The sequence below is a fragment of the Cryptomeria japonica genome, chromosome 9 (genome assembly GCF_030272615.1).
Source record: "Cryptomeria japonica chromosome 9, Sugi_1.0, whole genome shotgun sequence".
NCBI classification, from domain to species: Eukaryota; Viridiplantae; Streptophyta; class Pinopsida; order Cupressales; family Cupressaceae; genus Cryptomeria; species Cryptomeria japonica.
The window spans coordinates 512,714,213-512,738,120 of NC_081413.1; positions in this window are offsets into that span (position 1 = coordinate 512,714,213).

The window sequence follows — 23,908 nt, forward strand, 5'->3', positions numbered from 1 at the left end:
TGTGGAAGAATCTTGCGTTCCTATCTCCTTCCTTAATCCAGATGCATCTTGATCTCTGCTTCCAAAAGGATTCCTCTTTGGCAATGATATCATGATATTTTTTGAGAGTCTCATTTTCATCCACAATGGATACAGTTCTGAAACCATCTTTCTGGATTTGAGTTTGAATTTCTTTGAGGTCTTCCTGGACTTTAATTTTGGCCTCAAAAATGTTCCCAAAGCTGGATTTATTCCAGGTTCTTATGTTGTCCTTAACACTCTTAAGCTTCTTAACAACTCTACACATGGCAGTTCCCTCAACTTGAATGCTCCACCATTTCTGGATATTACTTTTGATGTCTGGGTGGAGGGTCCACATTTTTTCAAATCTGAAGGGGAGGTTTCTCCTTCTGTTGATGGAATCAGCAATAAAGGTGATGGGAAAATGATTCAAACCAACTCGAATGTGGGCGGATAGAGAACATAAGTAATGACTAAACTAGTCATTAGAAATGAGGGTCCTATCAAGACGAACTTGGATAAGATCAGTACCATTTCTCCTGTTAGTCCAAGTATAATTACATCCCTGTATTTCCAAGTCATTGAGAGCCTGAGAGTTAATGAAATCCATGAGGGCCAACCTACTTTCCAACTGATGGGGGCTTCCTCCATATTTTTCCTCCTCTCTCAAAGGAGTATTGAAGTCTCCCATAACCAGACAGCTAAGATTCCTGAAGCTGTCCCTAGCTTGAATAAGTTTTTTCCAGAAGGAATTTCTTGCCTTCAAGGTGTTGGGAGCATAAATGTTGGTGAGGACCCATGAAGTACCATATTTTAGGTGCTCAAATTTGATACAAGAGAAATTATTGTCCTGAATGATAACATGCCCTTTGATAGAATTAAGATTCCAAATGGTAGCTATACCTCCTGAATGCACCTTCAGAACTGCCGCCACTGACACTTCCGTTTTTGAAAAACTTCAATGATTCGACTTTTTCTTTACTCATTTTGGTTTCTTGAATTAGAAATATATCAGGTTTACTATCCCTTATCATGTTCCTGATAATGTCATACTTATGGGGGTTATTAAGTCCGCTAATATTCCAAGAAATAATCTTCATAGTTACTTACCAATACCTAACTCCTTAAGAGTCTTTTGGGTTCCATCTGCAATGTTCTTGCTGGCCTCCTTGTTTTTGACTGTGTGATTAGAGGGATAACCTGGGGAGGAGGAGGTATACCCAACATCCACTTGAGCTATTCTACTAGATTTCCTTAGAAGAGAAGTCGAGGGAGTAGTTCCTTTCTTATTCCTTTGCTTTGGTATTTTCCACTCAACATCTGTCTCAAGAGCCACTACCAGGTTGCTTAGGATTTTGGAAATTTCTTCTTCGTTTCCCCAATTAGGGGTTCTGGAAGCATTTGAATCATTTAAATCACTGTTAGCTAATTTTGAACTCCATTCTAAGTCTGAGAGGTTCAGGCCTAAAATGGAACATTTTTGGGCTTCTTGAATTTCAAGACTAAACATGAGCAGAGAGGAATCAGTCTTTTCTTCTTGGGAGGTAGGGATTTCTCCTTCCTCTGGTTGATCATTTTTCTCTTGCAGTTCATTTCCTTCACAAGTATCAACCACCACTTCAACTATATCATTTGGGTAATTAGTCTGATCTTTCTGCTCCCCTGTTTGAGAAGTAATCGAAAGGTTGACAATGGTTGAATCATTTCTCAGAGCTTCCTGGGTTGTAGGACTGGAGATAGAGACTAAGGGCACTTCCTTCTTCTCCCCCAAGGGATTAAAATGATTTGAGTTTTCTTCTTTACCTTCTGAGTTTTTGACTTGCCATACCATTTTTTTTGGTGCCCTTTGGTTCTCAGAACGGGGCTTAGGCTGCCTGGATTCTGCCTTGGGTTTGATGGGACAGGACTTCGCCTAGTGCCCTACTTTTTTACAATGGAAGCAGGAAAAGGGAATAGATTCATATTCAATATGTTGCTTCCATGTTCCCAGCTTTGATACTAGATCTATCTGTTCCGACATATCTGCATCATGGGCTATCCCTATGCAAAACCTAGCATGAGCGAGTCTCCTTTTTGAAGTTGTTACTGGGTCTATAGAAAGAAGTTCACCAAAAGAGTGCACAATTCCAGAGAAGATACTTTCTGCCCAATATTCTAGAGGCAAGCCTGGCAGCTTAACCCAAACTAGAACTTGTGTCAAGAGAGAGTCATTCATATTCAGATTCGGTTGCCATTTATGAAGAACCAAGGTTGTCTTTCCTACCAACTAGGGGATTCCACAAAGAAGCATGTGTTTATCTTCTTTGCAAGAGAAAGAAAAGGACAGAAGGCCTTTGGTTAAGGCCAAAATTTCAACATTACCCTTAAGGGCCCATTTTCATTTGACATAGGCCCTAACAACTTCAATGTTAGGACACAGTCCCATAAATTTGCCTACCAAGGAGTTTGACATGCAATTAATATTATGGTCCAAAACCAAATTAGGGATAGAAATAGCAAACTTACCTCCTAAAGGATCAGATATATTCTTGACAGGAGGAAAAGAGGATTTACCAGTTGGTCTAGTTCCAAAAAGGGAAGACCATTTTTTTGATTCTTTTCTGCTCTCCCCGGAACCGTCACGTGGGATGGCCCCCCCGCTGGTCCCTTCCCCCAAGGGCCTAGAGGAACCCACTTTCTTCTCTGGCAGAGTACCACCAGTCTACTGAATAGCAGTAGCTTCTGGATAGTCCAGAGGCTTATCCTTCTCTCCTATGGGACCAGCTACAATTTGGCCGCTCCCATCATTGGAACTAGAGTTCCCGCCTTGCAGAGAATTTGAATTTTGAATTCCCCCATTGCCGCTTACTGCTGCTTCCCCCATTGCTACTTGACTTCCAAAATTTTGTTACTACCAATGGGTTGCTTGAATTAAATTTAAGAATGGTTCCTTTACTTGGAATAACCATAGACTGGGAATATTCAATATTGCCAAAGTTGGATTATTTCTTTTTAGCAGGGGTTTGGGCTAAGATGTTGATGGTGTATGAGGTAGAAATTGTGCCCTTCTTAGGCTTAGAGCACTTCTCAATCTCTCTCATTACTAAAATAGGTTATGTTCTAATTATATGCCCATTCAAATTTGAAAAAATATGGTTGAGAGCAAAAGGTCTGAGTGATCTTAATGTTCGTTGGTGGAGGAATGACCCATAATGGGAAGGTAAGAAAACTTTCATATTTTTCAAACGGTTACAGTATGTCAAATCTTGTCTGAGAGAATGGAATAGAACTCAGTTTAAAGATGTTTTCATGGAGAAACTTCTAATAGAACAACAAATTGAAGCCCTAAACAACAAGATATGTAATAATGGAATGGCGGAAGCTGAATTTCTGGAAGAGAAAAAGCTTCATTTATATTACTCAAAGCTTTTAGTTAGAGAGGAAATTTACAGGAGACATAAATCAAGGGAGTGTTGGTTGAAGAAAGGGGATAGGAATATGAAGTATTTCCATAATATTGTAAAGGAAATATGGTTGATTAATAGAATCACAAAATCAAAAGTGTAGATGGTCAATGGTTGATGGAGTTGGAGGCCATCGATAGAGAATCAGTAAATTTCTTTTAAAGCTTACTTTTTGTGGATGGTGTTGACCCAGGTGAGGTCAATGGCAGTGTGTTGAATGTGATTCCTCCTTTGGTTTCTCATGAGTAAAATCAAATGCTTCAAGCCTCAATTAAGATGGAGGAGGTTAAAAGTGATTTGTTCTCGATGGGTGGAGAGAAGGCCCTGGGTCCAGATGGATTTCCTGCCATTTTCTTCTAGAAGTTTTGGCATATCTTTCAAGAAGATATATGGGAGGTTTTAGAGGAGTCCATGCAAGATAGTAAGGTGCTGAAGGATTTAAATAATGTTACAATCACATTGATTCCAAAGAAGGATAAGGTTGAGTCCTTTTGTGATTTTAGACCGATATCCCTTTGTAACAAGATATACAAGATTATTTTAGAAGTTATAGCAAATCGTTTGAAAGGAGTTTTGGGAATGATTATTTCAGATGAACATAGTGGTTTTGCTTTGGGGAGATCGATAGTGGAAGAAGTTATCATTGCTCATAAAGCAATTCATTCTATCAGGCTGAATAAAATAAAGAATATGTTTGTGAAGCTAGACATAAAGAAAGCATATGATCAAGTGAATAGAGATTTTCTATTAAAATTATGGTGAATTTGGGTTTTGTCCCTAATGGGTGAGTGGATTTGAAGTTGTATATGCAGTCCTCATTTCTCTTTTCTTGTGAGTGGGAGTCCCCATGGGTTTTTTTCCTCTTCAAGGGGCCTCCGACAAGGAGACCCCTTGTCCCCTTATTTATTATAATGGCAGAAGTTCTTGGGAGACTGATTTCAAAGAAGTGAGAAAATGGGAAATGGAAGGGAGTTAAGATATCAAGGAATCTTGATGTCAGTTCACATATTCAATTCACAAATGATACTCTTATGATGGGGGAGGCTTCCTTTACGAAGGCAAGATGTATGAGATCAACATTGGATGATAATAGTAGAGCTTTTGGTCAATAAATTAATTGGCACAAGTAGGAAATTTTTTTCTTTAATACTAATGTACAAAAACAAAAGGAAATAGCTAATATTATGAGTATTAAGCTAGGTTCTCTTCGTGAGAAATATCTGGGTATGCCCCTCTTTGGAGGAGAGTCAAAAACGTCCTTATGAAAACCATTAGTGGATAGTTGTCTAGGAAAATTGGAAAGATGGAAAGTAGATGACCAACCTTAATGGGACGAATTCTATTGCCGAAAACAACAATATCAACAAACCCTATTTATTCGATGATGTGTAGAAAGATTCATAATAAAATAATCAAAATTATTGAACAAAAAATGAGAAAATTCTTGTGTAATGGTAACCAAGATTAGGATAAAATTCCATTATTGGCATGGGAGAGCATTTACAAACCTAAGATGTAAGTAGGTGCAGAGTTAAGGAAATGGAAAATTCTAAATGAAGCGATGGGTGCTAGATTGATTTGGGCGATGTATTGTAATCCATATCACTTTTGGGTTCAGATCTTGAAAGCTAAGTAATTGGATTCACAAGAAAGGGAGAAAATTGTTACAATTTGAAATCCCTTAAGATAGTCGAACATTTAAAATTTCATGATTTCATGTAGGTCAGTAGTTGTGGAGTATATCTCTTAGAATGTGGGGAATGACTCAGAAGCATTATTTTGGGAGGACTCATGGGATGACCATGATGCCCTCAACAAGTGAATGGGCTGAAGAAGATTATAGGGGTGACCAAACAACGATGGGGATCCAATGTGAAGGACTATTTATCTAGAACTAAAATTAATGGAAAGAAAACGTGGGGCTGGAAAGGAGTGGAAGATATAAATTTGTCTCAAGAGAATACTTCCATTTTGAAAGACATTTTGTAAAGCAGAAATGTAGTGATTACAAGATCAAAAGATGAAATTGTTTGGTGTGGCTCAAAACATGGGAATTATTAAGTCAAAATTTGTTATAAATTAATAGAAGAAAGAATAACTTTAGGTGGTGGGCCTTATGATCTATGTTGGGACAAGGTTTGTTTGCTTAAAGTAGGGTGAATTCACAGGGGCTTCACCCACTAGGGCAATATGGTATCACATTCATTCATATTGGGGGCTTTTATATCCCCAAAATCCAAATCAATATATTGCTAATATATTAAAGATGTAGGGGTTTTATAAATTGCTATCCCAAATATGAATATTCAAAGGTATTTTTTATTTGTCAAATGTCAGAAGTAGGAGTTGGACATAGGTTTTCCACATGTGTCATAATCAGTGGATCATGGGAGTCAAAAATCCGAAAGCATTAGCTATAACAAGATTTTGCTGATGGTCATCCACTTTGCCGACAAGATGAGATTTGAACTTTGTCGAAACTCAAAATTTCACTCCAAAAAGTGAGAACAATTTGAACATAGGCACAAATTGGTGCCACGAAGGACAATTTGGATGCATTAAATGCGATTTTGAATTTAAAATATTTTCATTTTGAGTCAAACACAGATCAAACAATGTTCATTTAGAAGGCGGGGAGTAAACCTCATGAAAACCTACAACTTCAAGCCCTTTTCAAGATTCATAGTGAAAGAGGATCGAGGAACCACCGAGGAACAATACTTAATTAGGTATTTAGAAAAAATATTGTCCCCTCCATTTAACTATTATTCTCATTCATCTGTTTTAACTTAGTAATATTGACCATGGAAATCACTATTACATCTATGAAAAAAATTAGTAAACTAGGGCGAAGAACCATCTTTTGATCTGTATGTAAGAGCTAGTGAATACTGATTAGAGTTTACAATATCTAGCAATACCTTGATGAAGTATTTTTAAGTAAGACCTGCCTAGGGGGAAGAACCCTATATATTTATAGCATCAAACATTACATAAAGGAGTACACAACAACATAAGAGATATCTCTGCTCTCAATTATACATATATTTGATCCCTTCCCCGATTTGCACCACCCGCGCAACTATCTCATCAGGCATGACTCCTTTGTTCTCCTACATGAATGCCTCAAACTTCTCCATGATATACTCCTTCACAATCTCCACCTTGAATAGGCTCTAGGCTTTCTGCATCTTTTTCTTCTTACCCTCTGCATTTAGGTAAAAGAAGCCCAACATGCATCTAGAGGCTGGGACTGCTTCAATAGTATCCAGAGCTTCAAATACTACCTAGGTCATATTCTCCCAAACCATCCTCCTTACTATGCCATTTGTAGATATGCCATGTCCTAGTACCTGAACAATGGGTTCGAACAGGCTCTCCATGACCAAACCATCATGAGCATGCCCCTCACCCCCATAATTTTGTCCCCAACATCTCCACCACTGTGTCTTTTTTCCTTATCATTTGCTTTATTGAATAGATGTGCCACCTACTCCTCGAGCGACTCTGCTAGATCTTCTTGCTCCAGACACTGACACTTAGTGCCAAAATACTCAACCATCTTCTCTAAAAGCTAGCATTTCTCTATGAATTCAAACTCACTTATGCTGCATTTATAGTGCCTTTTCTCTCTGGAATGCTTGAAGACAATCAAATCAATTCTCTATCCTAAGGAGATAACCTCTCTGAGTTCAAGAGTAAACACTTCCAATAAGCAAAAAAAGATCCCATATCTTACAGACGCTATCAAACTGGTCTCCTCAATGTTGTGATACGATTAGATAATTACTTTTCAGTTTTGGTGGAAAATCAACTCATCGAGTTCCAATGTAATCTTTGTTTAATCCTTTTTATGGCCTCATGTATGACAGACTCTACCACCAAAATGGAGATTTGCAATCTTACAGAATGCAATTGCAGTTCCATGTGAATCCATGTCATTCTGTCCAAGTAAAAAATGTTGATTTATAGTTATTTGAAACTAAAAGATCTCATAAATCATGCCTCTATAAGCCCAATTGGAATAGCAAGGAAAAGAAACAGTTCCTCAGAGCAACTGCCAAGGAAAACAAACACCTTTATTGACTCTTAATTTTTCCATTTCCAAATTAACCCCTTCATGTGTAAACTTTCTTTTTTCATTTAGTTATGGATGCATTAGGATGAAAATACACATCATTTCATAGCATTATTATAACCAGACTTCTGCATTTTTTATTATCATTTTATCCATTACTTAATAAATTGATAGGTACATGTGGAAAATAATGCAGATGGATCCAATTGTAGAAATGGAATATGCAATTGTTACCATTGAAGAAAATTCAGTTGTTGGCACATTCATTTGTCGAAAAGGTTGTACACTTGTTGACATCCATAATAAAATTGTGGATGATGAACTCATTGAATATCCTTTCGATTTTATCAGTGGGCTTGGGAATCTTTTAAATATAAAGAAAGAACAAAAAAAGAAATTTGCAACAACACTTATAGGCGTTAAGAGGAAACATGACACAGTGTATGCCAGTATGGTTGAGTCAAATATAGTGGAAAGTACACCAAACCCTCAACACAATAGAGAGATTGTGGAGGTAGGTATACATAAACAACCAAGAGTTGGAGATGGGTCCGAGTTAGTGGAGCAAACCATAGTTGTTGATCCTGATGTATTGGCATCTTGGAATCAGAAACTAAATAGTTTAATGGAAGAATTTGTCAATGAGAAACTCACTCTCAAAGTATATTTAGAAAAGGGAGAACCTAAATTAAATATCCATTATGAAAGTTGTGGCATTGATTATGGAATAGGGGAAGTATCCATGGTAGCACAAACAGTTCGTAACTTCAGAAACAATCATATGAAAATAATATCCCATTGACGTCACATTTTAATGGAGGAGAATGGTAAAAATCATTCAAGTAGCATAGAAAATCAGACAACCGTGGTTAGAGATTGATTTGAGTTTGATCAATCAATTAAAATTCTAGATGATTTCAACAAGACACAAGAGCCTAATTTGTTCAAGGTGGTGGAAGCAACCCTTGCAGACCTTTAGGTGAGATGAGAGGGCCTTAGTAAATGGTGTTTAAATTATCTTTGGAATTGGATCAGATTGCGGGGTGTTGTTTAAGAGCAATTCAATACCTCCCAGTGAACGTGCTACAAGAAAAGGTGTTTCTTGAAGTACAAGACAAGGAATTTCTTGTGGAACCTAGTACATTGGAAGGGTTCAAAGAATACAGAGGAAGGATGGTAATAGGCTGTTTGATTACCATAATGACATTGACCTTTTTGATAGGCCAGAAGGCTTTGAGCTTCAATTATGTTGGTACAATAGAATAAAGGGGCAACACATGTACAAGTATGATTTGACAGATCATACTTTTGTGGAACTTGATTCTGTCATAGCATCAACCAACTTATCTTACAATGCTAGGAATGATACATACAAATTAGGAAAAAGAGATCACAATTTTTTTTTCAGATTTTGTTAAAAATATGAACAAGGTGTATTTTCAAAACATTCTACGTTCTTCTTCACTATGTAATCCCATATGTTAGATTGTTTAATTTTTATTTTATTTTATCAAATCTAATATTGGTTTTACACTTTTTGGCTTTAGGTGCAATGAATATTCTTGATGGTGAATGTTTGGGATAACTCAACCAATTTATTGTTACCTACTTCTTGGTGTAAGTTTCTTTCACCAGCCATTCATATTTTGTAGTGAATGAAATTGGAGAAAAGATAAAATATGTTCTAAATGAAATTTGAATACAAATTTGGGTCTCACATGGTGATCCAAATGTGCAAGAACATGGGTTGACGAAAATTCACATGTCATTCATGATGTCAATGGGGTTATCAAATCAAATTTAAAGGTGTTAGAAGGTCATCAATCAAACAACTTGGCATGGTGCATGCTCTATACAAATCCTATAGACATTATATTTGTATTATTTAAAATCAGGGCAATACCCTTTATGAACTTGAATGAAACCAATTAGGTTGTCCCATTACATGAAAAACTTGTTGGTGTTAATTGTTGAAGGTAGACGTGAGTTTGTCTAGCCCTCTGTTGTACCTTTAATTTGTATCCTATTTCAACTTTTCATAATAATAAATAAATTGATAAATTGCAGATGCTTCCTTATGGATTTGTTGTCTTTACTTAAGAATCACTATAAGTTGTGTCTACCTTGCTGCAAATAATTACATAATTAATTTTTTTCATTGAAATAAACCTGCAATTTGTTGGTGTTTCCAATTGATTGCTCCAAGAAATCTCTATGAGAGGCCAATCTCAATATTTAAGACCCCGGATCAGTGGACCAATTGACAAATTGTGGAGTAGGGATAAGGACCTAATCACACTCTCTACACTTTAGGCTCTGTAGGACCAATGTGGGTATCCCTTATGGTAGCATTTTTTATCTTCTCAGATAGACATGATGCTTAATAAACATGTTCTCAGACTATTATGTGAATCAATGATCTTTAAACTGTATAGGATGTGGCCTTCATTCCCATGTAATTCTAATCACAATGAGAACATAGATTTCCTAAAACTTAAAAAAGAACTCTATGAAATGAAATCATAATTTGAAATATGTTGGTAAAATATTTCCTCTGAGCACAATTAGTAGCACAATGGTGTGACCTATGCCTACTTGATTGGGCTATGCACTAGATGAACCACTATTAAAATAAAAAGATATGTATCCTTTGTAGTGCCTTGGACCTTGTGTGGTTAATACCCGATATTAGTCACATCAAAAGATGAATTTCTCTATTGTAACTCAATACTTGTTGTCTACATAGAATCCTTTTGAGCAGAAATTGGCAAATTTTGATCTCCTACTTTAGAAGAAGCCAAGTTCTATCCAAAATTCATTCAACATAGTGAAGAGATATGAATTCAAAACCCTTGATTTTATTAATTCATATGACTCTAGATCACAAGTGGAGAGAAACAACTTCAAAACCATTGAATTAGATTTCAAGGTGTTTATATATATGTAAAATTCATACATATGATCCTTTGCAAAGCTTTTTGTAAGTAGGAAACATATGGTCACAATACTTGTCTGTAAAAGACTACTAAAATATATGGCATGCTATTCACCCTTAGTGAAAAAACAAAGCATACAAGCTTCTCAAAAACTACTCTTCTATATTTCTCATTTTTTCAAGAAGAAAGAAACAAGGCATTGAATATCCTTTTATAGAAACAAGGATACAATAACTTTTGGACCTTTTACAACTTCAATAAAGAAGAAACTGAAGTTACAAAAAGGCGAAAACCTGTGAATTCAAAATTTTAAATTCAAAAAAAGGAAGAGAAAGGAAAGAGGGATTAGAATTATCCAAATCCATGGTGCTTAAGGTCCTGAAGAGCCTTGATGTGCTGCTGGTACTCCTTATCTAAAATCTCTGACCTGGAAACCTCCATCCTTGTCATACCACTGTCCAATCTTGAAAGGGCATCCATGTATGACCCTAGCTTCTTGCTGAGTTGTGCATCATCTGAAGTAACATCAAGAAATATATGTCTCTGAAGTGTTTTGATGTCAGCTATCCAGTCTATTTTAGCCCTTAAAACTTTCCTTCCTTATGTCCTAGTTCTTTCCCTGTCAAACAACGTAGGCCTATGGCTAGTGACCAAGCAATGAATACTTCTGAATTCACTATTAATTCTCTAGGTGTAGATCCTATGAATGGTGAAGAGTTGCCTTGTTATTTCAAATTTGGCCTTAAAACTCTCCATCATGGTACGTAGATAACTTGGGAGAGGTCTAACCAATGGAATCTCCAACGCTGCAATCACTTTGCTCATATGAGATAATGAACAAGCTTAACAATTCTCTATGCTCATCCCATGCTGTATCTACATGCTCCAAAATTTCATTGATTTTTTTATTGCAATAATCTCTGCCATACTTGTATTTACCTTCCTTTCTATCTACAAGGCATCCACCTTTAGGCCATCCCTTTCATTTTTGAGATCAACAATCTCCAATCTAGCCTGAGCCAAATCATCTCTTAATCCAATACTTTCATCAGATACATACTCAATTCTCCCTAGAGGTGTATGTGTAGGTACCATCCTTAATATTTCTTCTAGAGTAACCACCTTTTCTCTCAAGTGTGCGAGTTCCTCTTCTGTCTTCAAAGAAACCTTGTGAGTAAACTTTTCCACATTCAAATTGAGGTATGTTGCCTCTGTGATAGAGGTATCAACCACTATTTTGACCAACAAACCACCAAACAATTGATCCATCTCATGGCTCATGCTAGGTCTCCTTGTAACCTTATAAAGGCACCAAATAACAAGTTGATCAAGGTGATCATCAAATAGAGCTCCAGACAGTACCTCATCTCTTTGTGTTGGATCCATTGAATCCAAATCTATGTCATATCTCCTTCTTATCCATTAAAAAACAATAGCAAAGGAGATGTCGCATCCTTCCAGAAGGAGCATTCCACTTTTCTTCACAATCTCTCTCCCTATTTCTAGAGTCATAGTACCAAATTGTTGATTTGAAATCTTTGAGACTTCATGCTTTAATTTTGCCCTTTCATCATGTTCTAATTTATCAAAATCAATGCCTTGGGTTCTCTCTATATGGTCTATCAAATGTCTAATAACAAATTGTTTAAACTCTTGTGTGTGGATGGAATTGTCATTACTCATAAATTACTCACAAGTAGCTAACCTTACATCTTCACTCACATCACCTCCAAGCTTGAATGAATCCAAAGCCCACTCCTTAGGAGGCTCTTGGACACTAACTCTTGTTGTTGTATCAAATATGTGAGGAGGTAGTGGTTCATCCACTTGGAATTCAAAACCCTGTTATGATTGATAAGGGACCTCCCTTCTTGGTGACAATATGTGCAAAGGAGTATCTGCCCTAGGGTTCTCAGGCACTTGGTAAAGTGGACCACTTGGAGCTGAGCCAATCATAGGCTTCTAAATAGCTGCTTCAACAAGCAACCTCTTAGAAGGGGAAGGGTCTGAGGGTTCGGGGTTTACAACAACCACATGGGGAGGCTTTTGAGGGCTTGGTGGATGAGAATTAGGTCCAATGGGGGAACAAATTGATTAAGGGGATTGAGGCTCTTCCACCTCCATTCTTTGAACTGGGGGTACAACATCAAAACAAGGCCTTTCATGTGGCAGAGGTGGCAAAGGCATCCTATCAACATCTATGTAAGCAAAACAAATTGCCCTCATCCTTGCCTCTGGGATCTGTAGTGGCTCCTAAGAAGAAGAGTATGAACTATCCTGCTTCCTCTTTCAATCTTCCTCATATTGGATCTTACACCATCTTTCTTTTCTTTTTAACACCTCCTCATAATCAATTGCATTCCTTATGAGGTCTTCACCATTCTTTGTATCCCATTGGTGATCCTGTGGATTGGCCTTACCAAGGCTCCTAAAAAACCATTCTAAATCATAGTATCTATACTCAGCCCAAGGAAGCCTATACTTATTCAACATAGAGTGAAGAATATCATATGACTTCCTATCCAAAAAATGATACATCCCAATAATAACTTGTGATGGGATCATTGATCCTTTCTTATGTGACCCACCCATCAAAGACTTATCTACTTTTGCCAACTGATGCATTATTTCAAGGAAAGATACCTTATCCATAACAGTAATGGGTAAGCACCTAGGAGTGATCAGACTACCAAAAACCCTTATGATAGTGTGGTCCTTGACATAGAACCATGACCCCCAATTTTGAGTAATTTTCAATTTAGGCTTAAGGTCCTTAGGCCTTAAAAATTATTTGGCCTCCTGGGATAGTCCCACCTAACCTTCTTCTGCAAGATACTAAGGAGTTTTATCACAAAAATATTTTCAAATATGAAATAATTAGACCTATTACTATGGGAATCCACAACATACATCCATTCCTAAACTGGGAGAGGCTCCCCTCTAACCTTGGTAATAATCCCCAAATTAGGGTGTCACACTTTGAGACCCTTATACAAAAATATATGCATCAAAAGGGAATAATACCTAAAAATATTTGACTTTCCCAATTTGAAATCAGAGAGGGCATTATGCAAACCTTCAGCCACCACAAAAGCATAATCGAAGGGTATGTTGATATCTCTGCTCTAAACATTTGCACACACCATCATCATTTAGGTTGGTATCATGTCCTTGGAATTTGCAACACACACTTGAAAAAGGGCATGATATGTATCCACAAAGTAATTTGCAAACAAGTCCACTCTATAAGGGGATGTCTATTTTGAAGTCAACAATCTATCCTCCCCGTTGAGTTTTGCATACAAGAATTGTACCAATTTCCTCTCAAACATGTGCTCACTCTTCTCATATTCAATCTTTAGTTCATCCAAATTGATGGGCTAATCAGTATTGGGATTGAGCATAAAAACTTCATTTATCACATCTCTGTTAATTTCTGTCAATCTACCACCCCCACTTGCTAGAATTTCCCTAGTAGTAGGATTATAGTTTTCTGTAATTGCAGAAATCAATTTTGTGTTCACATATACATTTGGTACAACAAGCTTCTCCAAATTGGAAGTCCAGATATTTGAAACTGGGACCCCCTCTTTCTTCTTGTTATAACTCCTCCTCTATAGACCAAATCCTGTTGGGGGAATTAATGCATCTCAAATACCTGATATATGGTCAATGATAAACTCATATGGCCTTGAACTAGGCTTCGATCTTTTCTGAGTCTCAGTTGACCCAAGAAGATGCGCTATAATCTCCTCAGATCATTTCCTATTCCCTTGGCTGCAGGACTCTGTCATTGTTAGGGTTAGGGTTTTATGAGTGAATTGGATGAAGAGTTTAAAAGCGTAGCACATAACGAATCTTAGGTGCTTACATGACTACAAACAAGTAAGAATTTTTCATGAAAGGTAGAAGGCAAATGAGAATACAACTCAAGACACAATCGACAATTATTTTCAGAAACCCTAATTATGAGAATGAAAGCACGAACAAAAACTAATGAAAACCAAGAGCATATACAGAACATTGTAAACACAAATAAGAGAAATCTTGGTGCTAAATAGGAAAAATATGGATCATAAGAGTTAGGATGGCAAATATAAATGCAGACACGTATATTGGTGTCATGGCGGGAGAAAGCCGTTGCATTTCATATTTGAATGTTGGGGCCCCAACTGCAATCAGAACTTGACACATTGATATTTATATCATATTTTATTTTTCTGCCAACCTTAGTCATAAAAAATATTTCCCATTGCATAATCATCATTGGTATGTGGTCGTCTTGGCCACATATCTATGTTTTTATTGTCTAAGCAATCATCCTTGTCACCCGTGGGTCCCAACTGCCATATCTGCAACAACGTTGCGAAATTAACTTGTGGGCGCACCTTGGAATAACTGCGCAATCATGTAGTCACCACAACCATTGATTTGATAAAAAATGACTATATATTATCTCTATCAGGTCCCTTTGATAAGTGATCCACCTCTGTGGGGCCCTTAAGCCACGTCATCGATGGAGCTGCAGAGTTAGCTTTTTCCTGCATCTTTATCTAGTTGCGCAGTTGCACGCTCATCCTGCACTGTTGATCTTGATCAATGTAATCACTGCTTACTTCCTTTTACAATATGGGGGAAGACTAGGCCCATGTTGCTACTTGGTGGCCTGTGATCTATGTGGCAACCATTGACAAGTCCACTCAGGCAATGACTCATCCTCGTTCACCTGCACTTAGCTCCTTAGATTGGGGCCCACGATTATGTGGACTCCAACTTGAGCCAATAAGTAACGTCCAGCTCCTCATGTTAGACTCTTGTCATCCCTTGACTGGTCAACGATGACATTGCAGAGTTAGCTCTGTTGTGTATGTTGAAACAATTGCGCAACTCTTGCAACCATTGATCTCGACCAAGATGCGAATGGTATATGGAGCTCGGGGAAAAAAATTCAACTGGATGGCTAATGAGGGGCCGATCATCCATACGACTTAAAAGGCTTGAGGGACAACTTAAATGATTGGATACGGGCGATCAACAATCACCGTTAAAAAACAAAACAAAAAGGGAAACCAACGTAGGGTTTAGGATTTTAGGCCTTGAAGGCTTTCAAACATTCTCCTCAAAATTCATGTTTTCACGTATGTCGATGGACAAATGATGTACTGCACGACTGAGAATATTTTGTCATAGATTTGTTTTTGGATTTCTAGAACCTCTGCTCATGTCACATTTATTTCACATTTATGATCTCTCTCTCCATTATTTAGTTTTCTATATATTTAGGTATTCAAGGTTTTCAATACGTCTTCTCTCTTTTTTTATTTCTTTTTATATTTTTAAATTAATTTATATTAAAAAATATTAGATTTATATTGACATATGAAACATTAAAATAATAAATTATTAGTTATATTATATTTATTTGATATATTAATATTATTTATATTAAATTTATTGTGATATAAACATTAATATAATCTTTAATATGATATAACAAATTAAGAACAATGATTAGGGTTAAAAAAAGTGGATATATAATAGTGTTTTTTAATTAATTAATTTATATAGAATAACAAATAAATTAAAATAAAATATATCATAAACTAAATGCAATATTTCAAATAGCCGTTGCTTAATTATTTTATAAAAATTAACAACAAATGCACATGAAAAATGTTATTCTTAATCTGATCTAGAATAGCAAATTAAAAAACTTAAATTAAAATAAAATATATGATAAAATAAACAAAATATATCATTAACCAAATGCATGTAATTTAATTATTTATTAACTAAACAAAATATATCAATTTTTTTGGTTGGTAATAGAGGATTTTATTAATATATAAAAAGCAAAAAAGAGTACATAGGTTAGATTTTCAAGATTCAGTTTGAAACTTTCAAAACATGAGCATAAACTATAAGTTCATCAAAACATAAAAGGGAGCCTTTATTGGCTTTACCAAACAAAATACACCATGTCAAAAAAGCACTTAGAAAACAACAACCTACAACCAAACATCCTGGAAATAGCTGCAATTTTAGTTGCTTCTAATCTGGATCATCTTTGACAATAGCCAGAAATCTCACCGCCTTCTCAGTCCTTGCCCTCAACCTCAATTCTTTGTTGACCTCCGCCCTCACCACTTCATGCAGAGCTTCAAGAACTTCATCACCCCACATTAAATTTGCAAATGTTTTAAAGGCCTCCCAACCCCTACGGGCCAACTCTCTACAAGCTCATTTCAGGTCATCCTCCTGCCACCGAATAAAAGGAAGGGGATCCATAGGTTTCTCCGAGCCTTCTGAGATATTGAAACCAACTCCTAGAATCGCCCTTTGAAAGATAGAGTCCACATTTCACAGGTATTCTTCGTCAATTAGTTTATGCAAAACCCTCTTCACTTTGTTTTCATCCTCCTCAAATTCCAGACCCCAAGCAACAATTAAAAAATAAATCTCCATGTTTGTCCTATAACGGTGGCCAATGTAAGTAATCTCCTCGCCCAGAAGTAGCTTCACAACATCCACTAGTCTTTGTTCCTTAAACCAAAAAAGACCATTAAGCCTTCTCTCCGTCACCTTGCCCACAAAGGGCACCAAATTTTTACTCCGTATTGAAGGTAAAATTGGCTTCCATTCTTACCCCTCTCCAACAACCACACTCTTCATTGAGGCACCCTCTTCAGCAGAACGAAAAGAAAATAAAGGAATGAGCAACTCAAAACAAAAATAATGAATAAAACATCTCACACTGCGTCCAAAGCCATCATCCTCTTACACCACCAAAAGCCTGAATCATAAATGCATTGTAACATGTGCTTTAACTAAGCTTTATAGAGACATCTCGTCTGCATGAATCTGCATTGACTCCACCACCTTTCTTTCCTAAAAAAAAATATCATTAACCAATGCATGTAATTTAGATAATTTAAAATATTATAGCTTTTGTTTTTCAATTAATTATTTATTTGGTCGGTAATATATAGATTTTATTAATATATAAAGTCAAAAAATATATTATCCAGTGTTTTAGCCAAGGCACAAAAAACAAAATTTACAGCTTGTGATAATCTTGGCGAGAATCGAACCAAAGTCAATTGAAAATTAAAACAAAAGCCTACCTAAGATTATTTGAAAATTTTAACCCAAAACATTTTATGCAACCCATCAATTAATATTAGTACCTTCTACCAAATCTAGGATTATGCTTAAAACCCAACCAAGTCTTTATCATAACATAAGGTAGAAATATAGAGGGGTATGGAAAATGTTAAAGAAAAAATTGACACATACAATATCTGGTGAAAATAAGGAGGGTTTTTAATTCGGGCTATGTATTGGGAGGGGTTGACAAGAAAGGAGTTAAGGACAATATTTTTTAAAAATAGGGGGATTCTTTAGTATGCCACGAACACACGTGCTATAACCCAGGCTCACTAAGTGAAGCCCTTGTGGGTCATTTTTGTGGCTGGCGATAAGAGGAAGAATCTTGTCTGGGGATTGTTTAAAGAAAATTGGGTTTGCAAGGCGTGAAGGAACACAATTGGACCACTGAGAGGGTGGGGGTGAATTAGTGGTAACAAAAACTTGAACTTTCTAAAAAATCAAAGCATTAATAACAAAAATCAAGAAACTCTAAGGAGAGATATTAAACACATTCACACACAAGGCATGTACACAACACCAGATATACGAGGGAAACCCATGATGGGAAAAATGTCGGTGAGAAATGCTGCTAGAGTCTACTGCTCTAATCTAGCCTCAGAATAAAATCATTTGATTACAATGTTTATGGGCACCAACCCAAAGGAGCACCAACCCCTATTTTGAGCATCTACTTAGATGATTTACAATAAAGTTAAATTATAAATACATTTTAAGTACCTTGTTACAAATGATGCTTTGCAACACTTTGTTGTTTTTTGCCCTTGAGATTGGACTATTTTATGCCTCAACTCTTTGTTTACTGGTGTCTTCTTTCTGCACTCAATCTTTGTTCTTTGTCCTTTGTCCTCTTCTCTTTGCTATCCGCTCTTAACTTTCTTCTTTGAACTCTTCGATCTCTGTCCTCTTCTCTCTCCACTCTACACTATGCGTATTTCTTTCTGAGTTCTTGTTTGCCTTTTGTATACACTCACTTTGTTGCTTTTTTTTTTCGTGCTCCCTATTCTAATTTTCTTTTTATTCTATACACTCTCCTTATTGGCACACACTTACGACAACTACAGTTAAATATTCAGAAGAATGTTTTGATATCCTTTTTCATGAATTTCCCGCCAAGGTCTGAATTAAATGCACTACTTGAGATACACAAAGATTTGATCTTCTGCATCTAGCTTGTAGACTAATGGATGCCATTATTAATTGCATCTCTTCCATCCTAAGATAATATTCTCTACATTTAGATTACTATCTTTAGTAATCTCACCTGCACTTCGTTGTGATTTCCTATTGATTGAAGATTTCAAATCTTCTTGAGCTACACAAAGAATCTTCAATCTGATTTGCATTAAATGCGACTATCCTTATTAAGTTTCCATACTCTGCGATCAGATTTGATCAAACAACTAACCACCATTTTTAGTGTATCCATGCAACTACTCTATGTTAGAAATATCTTTCTTAAACAGAAAGAATTTCATTTGTCCGTACATGCCATGCCCTTGACTTTCACTTCTTTGGTCAACACCTATGTGGACCACAATTCTATCAACATTCACTTTTCCCTTTTATCGCAATACTGCAAACAAGATGGCCAAGTGAAATTTCTATTTTACAAGGTTGCGGTGATGTCGTTCTCTTACCACTCTACTACAGAGGTCTTGGCAGCCTTTGAGCATTGACTTGCAGGATTACGGTAACATTTCCCTTTTACCATTGTACCATAGTTGACTTAGTCATAGTGATGTTCCATTTTGCAGGGCCACGATAACCTTTTCTACTTATTGTTGTACCGTAGGTATGTTGACCGTGGCGGTGATCCGACTTGTGGGGATGTGGTAACCTTTCCTTTTTACCATTGTACCATAGATGACTTGGTCATAGCAAAGTGTTGACTTGTGGGATTGCGGTAACCCTCTCTCCTCCTCGCGGTACCGCAATTGACCTAGCAGTGACAAAAATGAGTCTTGCAGGGTTGCGGTAACCATTTTGTACTTACCGCCCTACTACAAAAGGCTTGGAAGCGACAGTATATCAACCTACAAGGCTGTGATAACTCACTCTTCTCCCCGTAGTACCATTGAATAATTAGTAGTGATGGATTTTTGGCTTGCAACAGTGCGATAGACATTTCTTCTGAGTCAAACCAGTTGTCCAATTTGTCTTCACAATATTTTGGCCTTTGTCATCTTTGTCCAGTTACATGATCCAATGCCAACAATATCCCCTTGCTTGTACTTCCCACTCACATCTACTCAACATTGCCAAACTGCACTTATCTCTGCATTTTTGTCCAATGCATGTTGACATCAATGACAATTCAGTGCCAACATGGCCATTTAAGTGTTTCTTATGTGACAAGGTGGAAGAAATAGTAGTTCACTTGTTTTAGCATTGTGAATCTCATCACAGTGTTGGAGATTTGTGACAAGAAAACTAGGGTGGGAAGGACCATTCCTTGCAATGGTGAAAGAGTTTTTCCACTGTTGGTTTGGGGGTAAATTCAAATTTTTCCAATACTTGGTGTATCTATCCATCCACGATGATTTAGGAAATCTAGAAAGAATGAAATGGGAGGATTTTTCAAGATAAATTAGAACTAGTTTGGCATGTACAAAGTAGAATTGAGAATGCAATTTCAGAATTAGTAAGTGTTGCCTCTTCCCAAATTAGTCAAAGAAATTTATCCTTTAGAAAGGAAGAAAGTTTCATTCAAGCTTAATGGCCATAGATTAAATTAAGGCCCATTAATGGGCTCTCTTAGGCTGATCCAAACACAGATATGGGGAAAGGTGAAATAAGGGTAGGACTTGAATGGTAGAAACCAGAGGAAGGTTGGATTAAGGTTAATTTCAATGAGGCATCAAGGGGTAATTTGGAACCCTCTGGGGCTAGATTTGTCATTTGGGATTGGAAAGGTGATGTATTGGCTATTGGGACAAGGAGATTGTTAGATGGTATGAACAATGAAGCAGAGGTGCATGCAACATTGTGGGGGGTGAGGATGGCACAATGACTGTCGATTCCTTGTCTACATTCTGAAGGCAACTCACAAATATTAGTAAATGCTATTATGAAAGGAGAGGTGGATTCTTGGGAAATCAAAAAGTTTATCCAATTTATAAATTGGAATTAGAAACCTTCCATCATTTCAAATTTCACATGTGTTAAGGGAAGATAATAATATAGCCGATGTACTTTCCAAATTGGCTATATCATTGTAGGAGGTGGGTGGTGAAGGTGTATTGGAGTATTTTTGAGGTGTGTAATTTGCCACAATGTGAGTCATACACTATCAAGGGAAAGTGTTTCAATGGCAATTTATGAAGATGTGACAAGGGGTGTTGTGGTGCTACTTAAACACAAGAGTGGGCAGTAGGTATTATTTTCCAGGTTGAGGCGTGCAAAGAAAGTGATATAAAAAGTGACAAAGATGGTGCTCGGGAAAGTAATAGAACATGAGTATGGAGGTGAATTTTTTGCTCCACTCGATGAAGCAACAAAGTGCCTTTTTTGAAAAAAATTCCAAGAAAAGATGGGGAATTGTTAAAATTTGATGATCTTATTTTTTTTGTAGATAATGGAAGTATTGCTTGTTAATGATTACAAGAAGTCAGAGTTTCATTATAGAAAGAACACAAATATTATATCCATGGTGGTCACATGGGGGTTAGTGTTTGGCATGAAGGAGTATGTGGTGTGGGTGGCACGAGCTTGCATTCTTGGCCACTATCTTTGTGAGATGACTTCTATTCTGGAGAGAGTAGAAGTGGGTAAAGGTCTGCAATGATAGTTTGGAGAAGGCATGATTCAAGATGGAGACGAATTGAAATACAAGCCTTTTATTCTTTGGACAGACGAAGCTGATCAAGAAGCTCAGATGGAGGAGGCGTGTGTGGGATAGGAGGCTTTGAAGGTCTTTGTCTATGAGAAGGAAGTGGAGTAGCAGATGGCATGAGATATAAAGAAGAAGGAAGACAAGAAAAAAAAGAGTTTTTCTCTTGAATATTATTAGGTCAATGTATTGGGTAAAAAGAATAAAATAAAGTAAATTTGTTTTTTTTGTTGTTTTCTCCTATGGGTGGATACATTTAGGGTTTGTCTTTTTCTATGGATTTTGTCTAGTGTAACGGTGACTAGTAAAGCCACATTTTGGTGGTGGCCAGATAGTTTTATGCATGCAAGCAAGGTTTGAAAAATATGTGTATAGTTTATAATTTGGGCAATAAGGTGCCTTTCGTTAAGAGAGGATAGGTGGTAGAAGTATTTTTCTAGTTTAGAGACTGATATAGGGGTTAATCCCTGATTTTGTTATCTTTTATGTATTTGACTACTTTTATATTAATAGAATATACTCTAAATTACCGATCAAAAATAAAAATAAAAAATTATACCAATTTTAGTGCCTTCATTTCTTTTACATGTTGGTGACCAACACCTACATGCCAATTTCAATGACTTTTTTTTACAATGCTAAAATAGACCTGAAAATATGACTATAGTTGATAAGTCTATGTGTGAGTTGATGAGAGAACTATTTAATGTGATGAAAGACCTTAACATTAAAACAAAGTATTTAAAGATAGTTGCAAAATCTAAACATATGGAACCAAGTACAAAAGAAAATCCAAAAATATGAAAACAAAACCAAAAACAATAATGATGAAGCTAAAAATTCAAAATAAATTGTAGAGGAAGAATACTTGAGCCCTCCCAAAGAAAATAACATGGAGCATCATTGTGAAGGAGAGTTAGATCATGGGGGAGATTAGCCTAAATAAAATATTAAAAGTAACTTTCAAGTTTTTGTCAATCCACTCTTTGAGATGAAAGAAAATATGTCTTGTGATCTAACCCAATTTATGAGGCAGAGTTCCAATAAGATCTTGTTGAGAGATATATGTGGGAGAAAGGTGTCTCAATTGATATTAATGAATGTTTTAAGAATGCTAATATTTTCAAGTAGGCAATAATTGATGATTTTTTTATCATTTTGATTATGTTAACTCAAAATATGAGTAGAGTGTTTGAACTCATGAAACATATAAGTTTGATTTATAGGAACTTGGTTGAGGAGTATGCACTTGAGAAAAATGTCTGGTTTGAGCCTGTTGCGACTAACAATTGAAGGTAAGTAGTTTGACAATTTTTGGATTATAATTGTAGTGTCCTAAGTTGCGCCTAGTGCATTTATGACACTTATGCATGGCACCCTATGCATTAATGATGAACTCATGATCAAAATCCTATCATTTTGACATCATGAGTCTTGAAGACAAAGTGCCCCCGTTTATCTCAAAATCCCATTTGGGCCTATCTTTGGTAAGATAACATCGTGCCGCACTAACGTCCCAATGAAACCATGAAATCTGGAGTCCTGAAGTGAGTCAGACGCCTGCCGATGCGTGTCCCTTGGCTCGCTTTTGGCTGTAACAGCTCTTCACGCTTCTTTCTGGGTTTAAAAACCTTTCTTTGCTCATTTTGAAGGGTTCTCTTTTGGGGTTTTGGATCTCATTCTTCTTTCAGTGACCTAATGAACAAGGTATTTCGATTCGTTTGGAACCCAAACCGCGTCACCACAATACTGGATTAGGATATTGCCCTACGAGTCAAAAAATGAAACCATGGTTAACTATTAACATGATTTCAGTTGACCCTCTTCATCTTAAGCTCGTTCATCCATAACTCATTGATAACACTATGCCACTTAATGAAATTCCCTTGGACCTATTTCCTTCAGAAGAATCCTTGAAGGAGTTTCTAGGCGCACACGATGACTTACCCTCTTATCACCATAAAACGTAAATTCCCTTATTTCTTCAAGACCCAAGCATATTTTATGGAATCCGTTGAGCAGGGATCACCCTTGTCTGATAACGAGGAGCATGTATCCATGTCCCATCCAGAAGACTGTAGTGCTCTCCTTAGGGGTGAAACTACTGATGTCATTATGAGCGATAAAAACTTATGAAAAATTCATTAAGGTTGAGAAATATTTATCTTCTAAGGAATTCAAGGAATACTCTGATCTTCTACATCAATTCCCTGACATCTTTGCTTGGTCCTATGAAGAAATTCCATACATTGATGAATTAATTGTGGTTCATAATATTGTAGTTAGTCCTAATGCTAAACCGGTGAAACAAAAAATTCAGAAGATGAATCCTAAGGTGGCTTTATTAGTCAAGGCAGAGATAGAAAAGCTTTTGAAAGCTGGTTTTATCTACCCTATTGACTATTCACCTTAGATTTTGGACATTGTCCCTACTAGAAAACTTGATGGTCGA